Source organism: Perognathus longimembris, chromosome 13, assembly GCF_023159225.1.
Source record: "Perognathus longimembris pacificus isolate PPM17 chromosome 13, ASM2315922v1, whole genome shotgun sequence".
Classification (NCBI taxonomy): Eukaryota; Metazoa; Chordata; class Mammalia; order Rodentia; family Heteromyidae; genus Perognathus; species Perognathus longimembris.
This window is the reverse complement of record NC_063173.1, coordinates 10,572,225-10,585,599: the sequence shown is the minus strand read 5'-3', so window position 1 is coordinate 10,585,599 and position 13,375 is coordinate 10,572,225. Positions and strand designations below refer to the sequence as shown.

The following is a 13,375-nucleotide window of genomic DNA, read 5'->3' as shown; positions in this document are numbered from 1 at the left end:
TGTCTGTCTGTCTGTCTGTCTGTCTCTCTCTCTCTCCTCTCTCTCCTCTCTCTCCTCTCTCTCCTTGAAGTTTGAGTCTAGATACTTAGTGTCCCTTAGCTTTTTCCCTGAAGGCTGGTTATTTAACGGTTCCACTTCAGATATTTTGTTGGCTAATTGAAGATGAGTCTTGTGGACTTACCTGCACTGGTCCAGCTTTGAACCTCAATCCTCAGCTGCCAAAGGGAGTTTCTGCAAGAGTGAAATGGATGGCCCTGCCACATGAGGGTGTTAGTACCTGGAAACTGTTGCCAGTTTTGGGAAGGGGACCAGTGGATGACAGGCTTTTAGCCAGCACTTGCCAACCCTCTCTGCGTTCCCCAAAGCATCTGCATACCATGTCTGCAAGGTTCTTTTTTTCACTGACTGTTCTGGTTCTCATGAGTAAGTGTCTGCTGGGGTTACTCTTTGTGGGTGATTCTCAGCTGCTTGTCTAGGTTAGTGGCTAATTCGATTTCTAATGTTCTGGCTGGAGAATGATATTATGCCAAACTTGACTCTGATATATTTCATGTTGTCAGTCTTCTCTATTCTGTTTCTTCCTTAATTTCCTCTTCCTATCCTCACTTCATACAGTATTTCTGCAGACATCACACTTTGTAGAAATTGCATTTTCCAAGCAAAAAGCAAAAAATATAAAACATACTGCAAAATGTTAGGAAACTTGAGTTAATAGATTTGTCCTTACTGGGGAGGAAAACACATTCTAAAGACAACATGTATTGCTTTCCTTTTCATAGGTTAGTGACTAAAATCAAATCAAATTAAGTCACTGGAACCATCCCTCCTTCTTACCCCTTATAGATACAGTATAGACAACACCACGAGTAGTGAGTGACTGGCACATGTTAATTCTGAAATAAGTTGCAACTGAGTTAATTAGTTGGCATTTATGCAATGAAATGCTATTTTCACTACCATCTTTTTAAAAGCTTAGTATCTATGTAGTTCCTGGATTGAGGAAAAAATAACCCCACATTTTATTGGGCATTTGGAAATTATATTTCCTCCTTTCCTCCCTCCCTCCCCCCTCACCACAGCTACTCAGGCTATTGTAAAACCTGTGTCAAGCTAAAACAGAAGAGTTGTAATGTCCCTGGCATATCATAAGTATAAATGTGAATAAATCCTTTTACCAAGGCAAACCATACAGAATAACATTTTACCCCTGGCCTCAAGCTGGATGGAAAATGCAACATGTTAATTGTAATTTGATAATCAAGTTAAGAAAAATTTCCCTAAGAAACTCATAAGATCTGCTAATCTAGCACTCTTATTTTGTTTTCTAGAAATTTACCTTTAGTGAGAGCTAATAAATTGATGGACTTTTGGTGAGGGGTTTATTTGACTTCTGATTTATTATATAAATTGATGAATAACTTGAAAAAAACTCTTGAAAAGTACAGTGGCAAAATGTGTTCAGGATTAAAAGGTGTTTGTATTACTAATAAAATGGAAAGTTATTGCAATAATATGGAAAGCTATAAGTGAACATTATGAACATATATAATGTAAAATATTTTTTCTTTTCTTTTTTTTTGTTGCCAGTCCTGGGGCTTGAACTCAGGGGCTGGACACTGTCACTGAGCTCTTTTGCTCAAGGCTAGCACTCTACTACTTTGAACAACAGCGCCACTTCCAGTTTTCTGGTGGTTAATTGGAGATAAGAGTCTCATGGACTTTCATGCCCAGATTAGCTTCAAACTGTGATCCTCAGATCTCAGCCTTCTGAGTAGCTAGGATATAGGCATGAGCCACTGGCATCCAGCTGGTTATTATTTTAATTTATAGACAAGTGTGATGGGAACTAACAAGTTATTTTGTATGAACGTTGATAGTGTGACTTTAACAATTCAACTTCAAATTCATTTTGATGATAAACTAGGTAATATTAAGATTCTCCATATACACACATGCGCATACACCGGCATACACAAATGACATAAAAGCCAACTAGAAGGGTAGGAGTAGAATGGGAAGCAAGAAGATTGGCCAAGAGGAAGGTCAGTGAATGTTTCTCTTCCCTGGGATAATGTAGAACTGACTAATCAGTGCATGGACATGCAAGCTATCTAATCAGGATTCAGCAGTGTTTTTGATGGTACTGAGTCCTATCAATGGTACCACATAGCTTGCTAACCAGGCACTCTACATTTGAGCCATGCCTCCAGACCTTATTTTGTCTTGGTTATTTTTGAGGTAGACTCTCACTCTATGCCTAGGACAGCTGAAGCTATAATCCTCCTACTTGTGCTCCCCTGTGTCACGGGGATGACAAGCACGTGCCTTTGTCCAGCCATTGATTAAGACAGAATCATTTGAACACTATTCCTGGGTTGGCCTGAAATCTCTTCCCCTAATCTCTGTCTGCTGAGTAGTATCGACAGACTTGAGCCATTGTACCTGAGGTGGATTCAACATTTAACAAGCCTCCTTGTAGAAGAGGACTGGGTTTCTTTGCTTCATCTTGAAAAGATAATCTAAAGCTCTTGCTTTCCAGGAATTATGTCGTGAATTTTCTAGTTACTAGGTCATCTGAACAAGTGTGATAGATGCTTCAATTATATATTAGGCTCATGATAAAAGAACACTTTCCACAGGTTTCCTATTGACTTGAAGAAGGAATGTATAATGTCATTTGTTTTAGGCTTACCTTCCCTTATCTTCTAGTGATTGTGGTGTGGTTTCATAGAATAAGAACTCATAATGCTTTTCATATAACAGACATGTAAAAGTCTTGCAGAGGACATAAGGTAGAAATGTCTTTTAGGTGAGATTTAGGTTAATAAAAATTGTGATGGTTTTGGAAGTCAGTCTGATTATACCATTTGGAAACATAAGTGAGAATAGTATATTCATTTTTGGAACCTTTGGGTAAGACCATTGGGTATAAAGGTTGCTGTCATTCATCTGTAGAACCTAGCCTTAATTAAGGCTAGAAGGGTCCAGAGTCAGTCTTTTTCTTTAGTGCTGAGACTGGGGCTTGAACTCAATGCCTGGTTGTTGCCCCTGAGCATTTTTTTTTCTCTTAAGGCTAGCATTCTATCACTTGAGCCACAGCTCTACTTTTCTTTTTTTTTTTCTGGGTAATTCGAGTGAATTTTTCACTGTTTTTCTTGGCCAGGCTGTGTTTGAGTCATAATCCTCAGATCTCAGCTTCCAAAGTAGGATTTCAGGTGTGAGCTAGTAGCACTCAGCTCACAAACTTACTTGCAGGAAGACATACTCACTAGAAGTTAGTTTTAAGTAATTACCTACTCTTTGTAATTTGCACTGGAAAATGATTTATGCAGTTATTTGTACCTGTTACATGTCAGACACTTGACAAATATTTTATTTTAACTAGGAAACTATTCTCCCTTCTTTATTGTGCATGACACTGGTGTTTGAACTTCATTTTTTACTTGCTAGGTAGGCACTCTGCATTTGAGCTACACTTCTAGTCCCTTTTTCCCTCTGGGTATTTTTGAAATAGCTTCTTATTTTGTGCTCATGTCAGACTGGAATGTGATCTGATTTTTACTGGCAGTCTAGCTTCGAATAGCTTTCCTCGCAGTCCTCCTGAGCAGCTAGGATTATAGGTGTGGCTCCTTGATGCTCATATCTCGGTTTTTCATACCAAGAAAAGTCACACATTTGTTTAAGTATCTTTGGATTGTCAGTATCAGAATTAGAGTATAGTTTTTCCCTGACCTTTGCTTTTCTCTCATACAACACGTTTGTCCTAAACCATTTGGCTTATGTCGGTAATTATAGTATCAGTATTCTTTTTTTTAAATCATGATTGCTATACAGAAATATAATGCAAGAGCTAGACTTTGGTGGCCTATTACCCTAGCTACTCTGGAGTATTGAGTGTTGAAGCTGTGCTGGACAGAAAAGTCTGCAAGACTCCGTCTCCAAAATAACCACCAAAGAGTTATGCAGGAGGCATGGCTCTAGTGGTAGAGTGTCTGCCGAGCGTGCAAGCCCACCAAGTATGAGCTCTGAGTTTTAATCCTTGTACCACCAAAATTAATTGAAAGCAAAAAACAAAACGAAAAAAATAAAAATATAATGTAAAAAGAATACGGAGGAATTAAGGAAAAAATATTTAAGCTAATATATCCAAATATCATTTTGACATATAGTCACTATTTTAAAAAGTATTTATTTTACATTATTATTTTATTATACCAATTTTGAAAATATAATATGCATTTTAATGTTGATGCATATTACAGTTCATTCGTTTTTTAGCAGAAATACCCAGTCTGTGTTTAGATTTTGTAACTTAGTAGTGAAAATGTAGTTCCACATACTCGTTTTTCCAAAGATACTTCAAGACCATCTAATAACAACTTTAAGATTTAAATTAGGAGTCATGTATGATAGTGCACCTTTGTAGACCGATATAGCTACACGGGAGGCTAAGGCAGGAGGATTGCTTGAACTCAAGTTTCAAGCCATTCTGAGCAATTATAGCAAGAAAACAAACAACAAAATCACGGAGAAAACTAACGAGGCACTGGTAGCTCATTCTGGCAATCCCACTTACTCAAGAGGCTGAGATCTGGAGGAATATTGTTTGAAACCAGCCTGTTAGATAAATTCACAAGATTCTATCTCCAAAGTAACCAGCAAAATAAAATAGGGTTAGATGAACGGCTCAAATGGTTAAACCATCAGCCTAGCATGCTCTAGACCCTGAGTTCAAAGCACACTACACACACACACACACACACACACACACACACACACACAGCTGATAAACCTAAAAATCGTGTCTCCTAATAATCAGACATATTTCATATCTTTTTTTTTTTTTTTTTTTTTTTTTTTTTTTTTGCCAGTCCTGGGCCTTGGACTCAGGGCCTGAGCACTGTCCCTGGCTTCTTCCCGCTCAAGGCTAGCACTCTGCCACCTGAGCCACAGCGCCGCTTCTGGCCGTTTTTCTGTATATGTGGTGCTGGGGAATCGAACCTAGGGCCTCGTGTATCCGAGGCAGGCACTCTTGCCACTAGGCCATATCCCCAGCCCACATATTTCATATCTTGAATGTCCATGTGTACCTAGTGAATTCCAGTTTGGATTGTTCAAGTATAGACTTTTTTGGGAGGGGGAATCTAATGTTCAAGGGCCATATGAACATATTTTGCATTAAAAGGACAACTAGTCAATGAGCCAAACTAATAAAAAAAAATCTGGCTATTGGTAATTATCCTCTCCCTCCTGCTATTGGATGAGAAGTTGTATGCTCTCATTAAGTGGCATAAATTATAAACATCTCTTAGACTTCTGCACATCTTATGAGCTTTCTGTTGGCAGAGACTTTGGATACTTAGGGGAACATTAGTAATCAGTACTGGAATGAATGTCCATTTCTTTGTTCAGCCTGTTTTTACACTGGAATAATGGTTTAAAATGATAATTTTCAGAGAAATCATTTCCAAAGTGGCAGAATATTAAGTAAAGGACGAATATGTTTTGTAGTAGTTTTTCTCGTGGTTGTTCCTGGGCTTTCACACAGCAAGTGTGTGGTCATAGCTGGTTGATGTCTGGGTAAATGTACTAGTCATATTGTCCATTTCAAAGATCTTTATGTACACCATGCTGTGAGTTTGGGAGCCTTATAATTGGCTAAGGACAAGCAACATCCTGAGGAAACATCAAAATACACAAACAAATAAGTTACACAATAACCTCATCTACCCTCCCATGACAGTCTTTTAAACAAAGGATTTCTTTTGTTACTTAGGATAAAAACTATTTTGACTTTTTTCCTTAGAAATGGAAAATTCAACTACTATCATGGAAAATATTAATGTGGTATAAGCAACCCAGAGAAATTTCATGTTGTTCAAAAATAAATTGAGGCAGTGAGCTGGGAGTATAGCTGCATAGTGAAGCCCTTGACTGGTATGGGTTCAGTCTCCAGCCCTGAAAAAGAAGAAAAGTATTTAGGCAAGTTTAATTCTAAACCATGCCTAGGGAACTCCTCATATTTATGATTCTCCATTTTGAGACGTATTTTGACATTTAAATAAGATGACATTTAACTAACATTTTTTCATGGGAATATAATATGTTTTATAGTCCTTGATTCAGTGTATTGATTTTATTCCTTTTTTAAATCCCCAAACTAATGTTTGTGTCTTACATTTGAAATTTCAACCTATTTTTTCTCATTCTAGGAATTCACATTCTTTTGTCTCTTTTTACTTTTCTTTCTCCCTTCCTTCCTTCCTTCCTTCCTTCCTTCCTTCCTTCCTTCCTTCCTTCCTTCCTTCCTTCCTTCCTTCCTTCCTTCCGTCCTTCCTTCCTTCCTTCTTGTTTCTCCTCTTCCTACTTCTCCTCCTCTTTTTCCTTCTCTTCTCCCTCCTCTTTCCCTTCCTCCCTTCTCTCTTCCTCTTCTTAAAAACCTATTCTCACATTGTATTAGATCTGTTGCATTAGTGTTGATTGTATTTTCCTGTGGAAACCATTATTGAGATACTTGTTATTTGGAAGAAAGTTGTAAGCAGGTAGGTTCTTCTAACTTCCAAATCAAACCGTGATGATGACTCTTGTTAATCAGTATCCGTTAGAAATGTTAATGTTAAATCTAGTTACTTTCTCATGAGTCGTAGGCTTTATTACCATAACATTTTACAGAGACAGAGTCTGATGTCATGTGAACTGCTTAAGGTCAGTCAGAATTTGGTCTCCAGATGAATGGACCTAGGATTTTAAGTCAGTTTTAGTTTCTCAGCTAGCCCGGGCAGCTTTGATCCTGACCATATGCTTCCTGTGAATTTCAGAGAGTACTTAACTTTTAACTTATTCTTGCCTTTTATTGCACAGAGTATAGAAGTCATTAGTTAGAATTACACAGGCATGCATTATGGTTTTAATTTGGGGGATATTTTTAGCAAAGTATTATTTTGTTTTGTTTTTCTTCTTAACATTCGGCTCTTTCAGTTTTCTTCCTGCTTACTGACAGCAAAGCTGAGTTACATTACTTTGATGAAGACATTTAGTTGTTTGTCCTTTTAATAAGAGATAGCAATTCAGAGTTTTAGACTAAGGAGTTTTGATATATTTCCTTAGCTTTCTTTCGCATTTTCCACAGTAGAAAAATAAACTTGAAAGACTTGTTAATTACTACTCACTGAGTTAGTGGATTTTTCCCCTTATTTGATATATTGGTTATCTCCATCTAATAGGAGCCTCCTATAATGAAGAGTCAGAAACATGAATGAAAATACATTAAATGCCACACTGTGGTTTATTTTCATTTTATGTGAAAATATTTTTTGAAATGTCTAGCAATTAAGAAGCTAAGAACTAAACCATTGACTTACCCTCAAGATAAACTGTGTTTTAGGTAGAGTAGTTGGTTTTTAAAAATACTTCTGTCAGATAAATTGTTAAGGAATTTAGGAGATAGGATATGGTTTTATTTTATTTTTCATTCTGCTAGCTCAGAATTCTTAGGGCTTAGTACATAACATCTCTGTTCTATTCTGACTGTCTAATTACATTTATAGTCTGACTGACTAATTGGAAGTTGGAATGAGTTTTAGATATTTTCAAATCTACCTCTTGCATTTTGTTATGGAGACTATTAATGAATGTCAACAGAAGATTGTATCAATGAGCTCTGGCCAGCTAGTATACATTAGACTGATTCATGTTTTTGTTTATTAATTCTGTAGAAGAGATACTTTTCAGCTTTTTGTTTTGGACCTGACTGACTGAATTGGGATATAATTTGCTAGTTAGTGACAAAAACAGGGAGTATATCCCTAAGTTCCTGCTTCTAAAACATGTATATTTTTATTATTGTATTAAAAATCTGTTGACATACAGAATTGTATATATTTTGTACAACGTAACATTTTGAAAATGTATGTATTATTAAGTAGTTAGATGGAGTTAATTATCATATGTATTATCTTACATAATTGCTATCTTACATAATTATCTTACATAATGGTAATCATGTGTGTTATCTTACATAATTGCCTCGGTTTTTCATAGTGAGAACACTTGAAATATATTTGCTTTCTTTCTTTCTTTTTTTTTTTTCCTTTGGCCAGTCCTGGACTTGGACTCAGGGCCTGAGCACTGTCCCTGGCCTCTTTTTGCTCAAGGCTAGCACTCTGCCACTTGAGCCACAGCGCCCACTTCTGGCCGTTTTCTATATATGTCATGCTGGGGAATTGAACCCAGGGCTTCATGTATACGGGCAAGCACTCTTGCCAGTAGGCCATATTCCCAGCCTTAAAATCTATTTTCTGAACACTTTTCAAGACTATAATATATTATTATTAACTGTAGTCTCTTAAGCTTCATTTATTCTCTGCAACAATTGGTCAACAAATCGTTGACTATCCTCCCCACAACCCCATTTACCCCCTTTTCCCTTGGCAATTCTAACCTCTACCATGTGTTCACTACTTCTGTCAAGTCAGCTTTGTGAGAGTCCATATGCATGTGAGGTCATGTGCTATATACCTTTTCTGCTTGGCTTAATTTATTCAACAGGCTTTATTCCAGATTCACTCATATTATTATTTGAAGCAGAATCTCTCTTTCTAATATAGAATATGATCTCCCGTATATTTATCTATGATATTTTCAAATCCATTCATCTGTGGGCAGACCTTGTATTCTAACCATTGCTCAGAAGCTCACCTGTTATTGTCCCCATATTAATGTTAGGTTGACCCATATAAAATGTTTGTGTGCACACATGGTGCTAGCAGAGCTCAGCATTTTTGCTCAGCTTTTTCACTCACAAGTGGTGCTTTAGCACTTGATCTACACTTTTGCTGGTTAACTGGAGATAAGAATCTCATAATTTTCTGCCCAGGCTGGCTTCAAACTTGGACCCTCAGATCTCACGCTTCTTAGGATATAGTATTATAGGCATGATCCACTGGTGCCTGATGAAATAGCCATTAGGAGGCACTAAAGACAATCAAATATTAGCCATTTCATATAGTTACATAATATATAACTACAACCACATACAATGTACCACATAGAGTGGCTTCAACCATAGCAACAACATGTTTCCTCAAAATTTGGGCAGGGCAAAGTCAAGGATGAAGGTGAGAATATGATAGGTCCCTTCTTAGGGCTTCCCTCCTTGATTCGTGATGGCTGTTTTCCTCAGTATTGTCACATGGTCTTCCCTCTGCAGGTGTCCATTTCCTCATCTCCTCTTCTTGTAGGGACACCAGTTATAGGATTCAATTCAGGGCCATTCCAATGACTCCTCCTTAAAGGCTCTGTCTCCCTGGAGAGTCACATTTTGAGGTACTAAATGATAATACTTCACATATGCATTTGCATGTATGTGAATTTGGGGTGTAACATCTACCAGGTTTCTTAGCCTTTCTTTGAAAACTGAGCATGAGTTTTGGGAATAAGTACGAGATTAGCAGTATCCTATTCTCCTTAACTGAAGGATCCTAGCCAAGCACTGGCTTTCCAGAATGATATTGCACAAGAGCTCTACCCAGGCCCACTTAGGAAGGTGTTTTGATGTTCCAGCTCAGTTATTTGTAGAACTTTAGTCTTAGTGTTACCCTGCAACTATTTTGAACATTGCTCTTACATAACACTTTGCTCTCTCCATGCCCTCATAAAGGAAATCAGATAAATTAATACCCTGTGAGGAACAGTACCAATTTTTCATTTTGATTGCTTCAATCTTGGCTTTCAGACTATGACTTCAGGGAACTGACATTGAGTCCTGGAGAAGGAACATAATGAATACCGAGAAGTTATTTACTCTTGCTCACTGCTAAGTCTGGGTAATAGTAGTCATGGGTGTGAGCATTGTTGCCATGGACTCTTTCCCCAGAGGAGCACTCAGCCTGGTAGGGAGGAGCCTGTAGAACTGTGGTATTTTACAGAGCCATGAGGGGTTGTTCTCGTCCATTTACCTCACCTAATAGATGTTCAAAGTTTAGTTTTCTCCCTCCCTCCCTCCCTCCCTCCCTCCCTCCCTCCCTCCCTCCCTCCCTCCCTCCCTCCCTCCCTCCCTCCTTTCCTTCCTTCCTTCTATCACCATAAATGGAATTATGCATTAGTATAGATATTAGAAATAGTAACATTATACATTTTTATGTGTACAAGTAAGTATACACCAAGAAGAATTCTAAGACATACAGAGATGGAAGGCATTTATTGAGCATATATGTTGGGAAGGAAGATTTATATTGTCTTCCATTTTTTAGTATTTATAAAAATGCTTTATAGATAGCTGTCTGATGGTAATGTCATGTATTTGCAGGTATGCTAGAACATTCCAGTCTCAGTCTTGTGGCTGACCTCTGGCTGCCACCCTGACCCTTCTGAGATGGGGAGAGTATTTGCTGCTATTTGTCACTGGCACAAAGTTTGACAACCCAGCTATGATTATTGGGTGGAATTTCAGTTTGAGGCAGAACACATTTGATTAAACATATTAATACTTTTTATTAATCTTTACTAAAGTTTGGAGTTTTCAAGCATTAAGCAAAGGAAATAGTGTTCATTTCATGAGATTGTTTTCTATTTTCAAAGCAAATGAATGTCATGCTTTTGTCATATGCTCCTGGGTTAGAAAATAATAAAATGTGGGGCTGGGGATATAGCCTAGCGGCAAGAGTGCCTGCCTCGGATACACGAGGCCCTAGGTTCGATTCCCCAGCACCACATATACAGAAAACGGCCAGAAGCGGCGCTGTGGCTCAAGTGGCAGAGTGCTAGCCTTGAGCGGGAAGAAGCCAGGGACAGTGCTCAGGCCCTGAGTCCAAGGCCCAGGACTGGCAAAAAAAAAAAAAAAAAAAAAAAAAAGAAAATAATAAAATGTATTATTGTGAATGTTGTAAAGAATGAGAGAAGAAGAAAACACAGAAAAGAATTTGACACTTAAAGAAAAAAAATATAACACTTTCAAGTGATTCTTTTCTGTCTCCTCTCCTGTCACTTCTTCACTTCTTCTCAATTTATTTTGTTATTGTAAAGATGTTGTATAGAGGTTACAGTTTTATAAGCCAGGTAACGAGTCCATTTCTTTTTGGATAATGTCACTCCTTCCTTTGTTCTCTCTCAGGTTTTTCTTGTTATCCTCACCCACAAGTTGAAGAATAGTAAGGGCTTTTATATAGAACACATCAGCAAATTAACCTAATGTCAGGTCAGGCTGGTGAGAAGATTTCAGTTAATATTGGTATATTATTTTTTTAAGTACAATCAACCCTTCATAGTCAATAGATTTTGCTTTTGTAGTGTTGACTGTTAAATGTGGTCCTCAAGACTTGTGACACATTGTAATTAATAGTAACACTCTTGTATATAAGCCAGTTACCAAGGCAGGAATTTCCCATCCTTAACACCTGCCTCACTTCTTAGTTTTGCATCCAGCGCAACCTCTTAATATGATAAAGTTCAAGAGGTGTGAAAAAGTTTTCAGTTTTGTCAAGGGACCTAAAGAAGAATTAGGTGGATTTAAGGAAGTTTGGACTTTAATCAAGGTTCTTGGTGCACATTTTCAAAAATCAGAAAGGTTAATTTGGCTGCGGTTCATATTCTTGTATCAATGAACCTAACAAATGGTTTTGTATGAGAAAGTTGTATGGTTTAATGGATACCATAGATCTGGGATTTTTTTTTAAGGTTTATAGACATATATCAAGACTACAGGTTGATATAATTCAAGGTAGAAATAAATTTGTGATAATATTCAAAGTCAAATCATCTTCTATATCTGAGATGAAAAGCCAAAGATGTATATTATTAAATGCATTGAAAGTTATGATGCATCCCTAGGATGTTTCCTCTTTGGCTACTTTCTTTACCCTATAGTAAAATTTTCAAGTTGGTGATTTGAAATCACCTGTAATCAGGTTTAATGTAATCTAGAAAGGCTTGACTCAGTGGGAAGAATGTGGAGTGTCTGTTACCCAAACAAGTTTTTCTTTTTTCTTGTGATATTCTTTTAGGCTTCTTGATAAATTCCTTTTCTCTCAGTATGCCTCTTCTTATGTCTTTCATAAGCCTTCTTATCTTGAGGAACAGAACTGAGGAACTTCTGTGCTGTGCTTTCTCCTATGGGAGCATGGATTGAAAGGCAAGTGAAAGAGAGAGGATTGCAGAGTGAGAAATTAAGATGTACCAGCTGACCCACTGAGAACACTGATGGTTGGTGACCTAAGGTGTGGAGTTACGCTGTTAGATCTCACTGATTTCCTCGGTCATGTTACTTTATAAGTTAGTATCTTTCCAATCTCTTGGTTTTGAGTACATTTTTTTTTCCAGTCCTGGGCGTTGGACTCAGGGCCTGAGCACTGTCATATGCTCCTGGGTTCTTCTTGCTCAAGGCTAGCGCTCTGCCACTTGAGCCACAGGGCCCCTTTTGGCTGTTTTTATATATGTGGTGCTGGGGAATCGAATGCAGGGCTTCATATATAGGAGGCAAGCACTCTTGCCACTAGGCCATATCCCCAGCCCCCAATCTCTTGGTTTTGAAAAGTGTGAGATCAACCACATGAGGGAAATATGTTGAGTTATATAAACAAAAGGTTGGGAAAATGCTTTTTTTCCCCCTCTTCATCCCACCCCCCCCCCCCCCCCGCCCAATTGCTCAGAATATATAAAGGGAAAGCCAGACAAATACCATCAATTGGGTCTTCATTAATGAACTTTAACTGGAGAGTATCATGACCCATGAAACCACAAGCATGTAGAACTTTATCATCTTCTTTACTTGAGAAAGGCATTTGCTGTTGGGGAATCATCTGTGCTCCATTCATTACATCCCATGCTGTTTCTGTAAGGTAAAGGATTGGCTTGGAATGTATAGATTTGTACACTGGAGCAACTGTTTAGTCATTCTGATCTAGAATATTACTTTGAACCAATCCACAGATTTCTTTAATTTCGACTGACTTGCTTAAAGGAAACTGGTCTTAGAGTTGAACTAGTTTCAAATCTTGACTGTGCCATGCATGAAGAGGAAGTTCGCTGATAGATTTTAGATGTATGAAATTTAATTTATGAAAGTTCTTTTTAGTATTCATTTTGATTCTTGTCAACATCAGTATTTAATGTCACTTTTCCTGAGCATGGACTGTTAGCTCAATTCTGAATATAGTGATATCTCTGATGTGAACAGAACATGATTTCCTTTTTGTTTTCTGCATATGCTGGGAATGGAGCTTGAACTTAGCTTTTATGTTCAAGGCTAGGTCTTTACTACTATTTGATCCACAGTTCCACTTTGGCTTTTTATTAATTGGACATAACACTCTCATGGACTTTACTGCTTGGGCTGGTTTTGAACCACAATTCTCAGACTTCAGCTTCCTGAGTAGGTAGG

The 13,375-nt window shown here is 37.7% G+C and overlaps 1 protein-coding gene and 1 long non-coding RNA gene across 5 annotated transcripts in view; one reads left to right on the top strand and one right to left on the bottom strand.

Moving 5' to 3' along the window:
* Nox4 (NADPH oxidase 4) overlaps positions 1 to 13,375 on the top strand; it is a 146,682-nt gene that overhangs the window by 1,020 nt on the left and 132,287 nt on the right. The window lies entirely within an intron of this gene.
* On the bottom strand, positions 6,152 to 7,654 carry LOC125361570. The gene is made up of 2 exons (XR_007212961.1): positions 6,368 to 7,654; positions 6,152 to 6,252 (listed from the first exon to the last, which is right to left on the bottom strand). It is a non-coding gene; the product is annotated as an uncharacterized LOC125361570 (long non-coding RNA).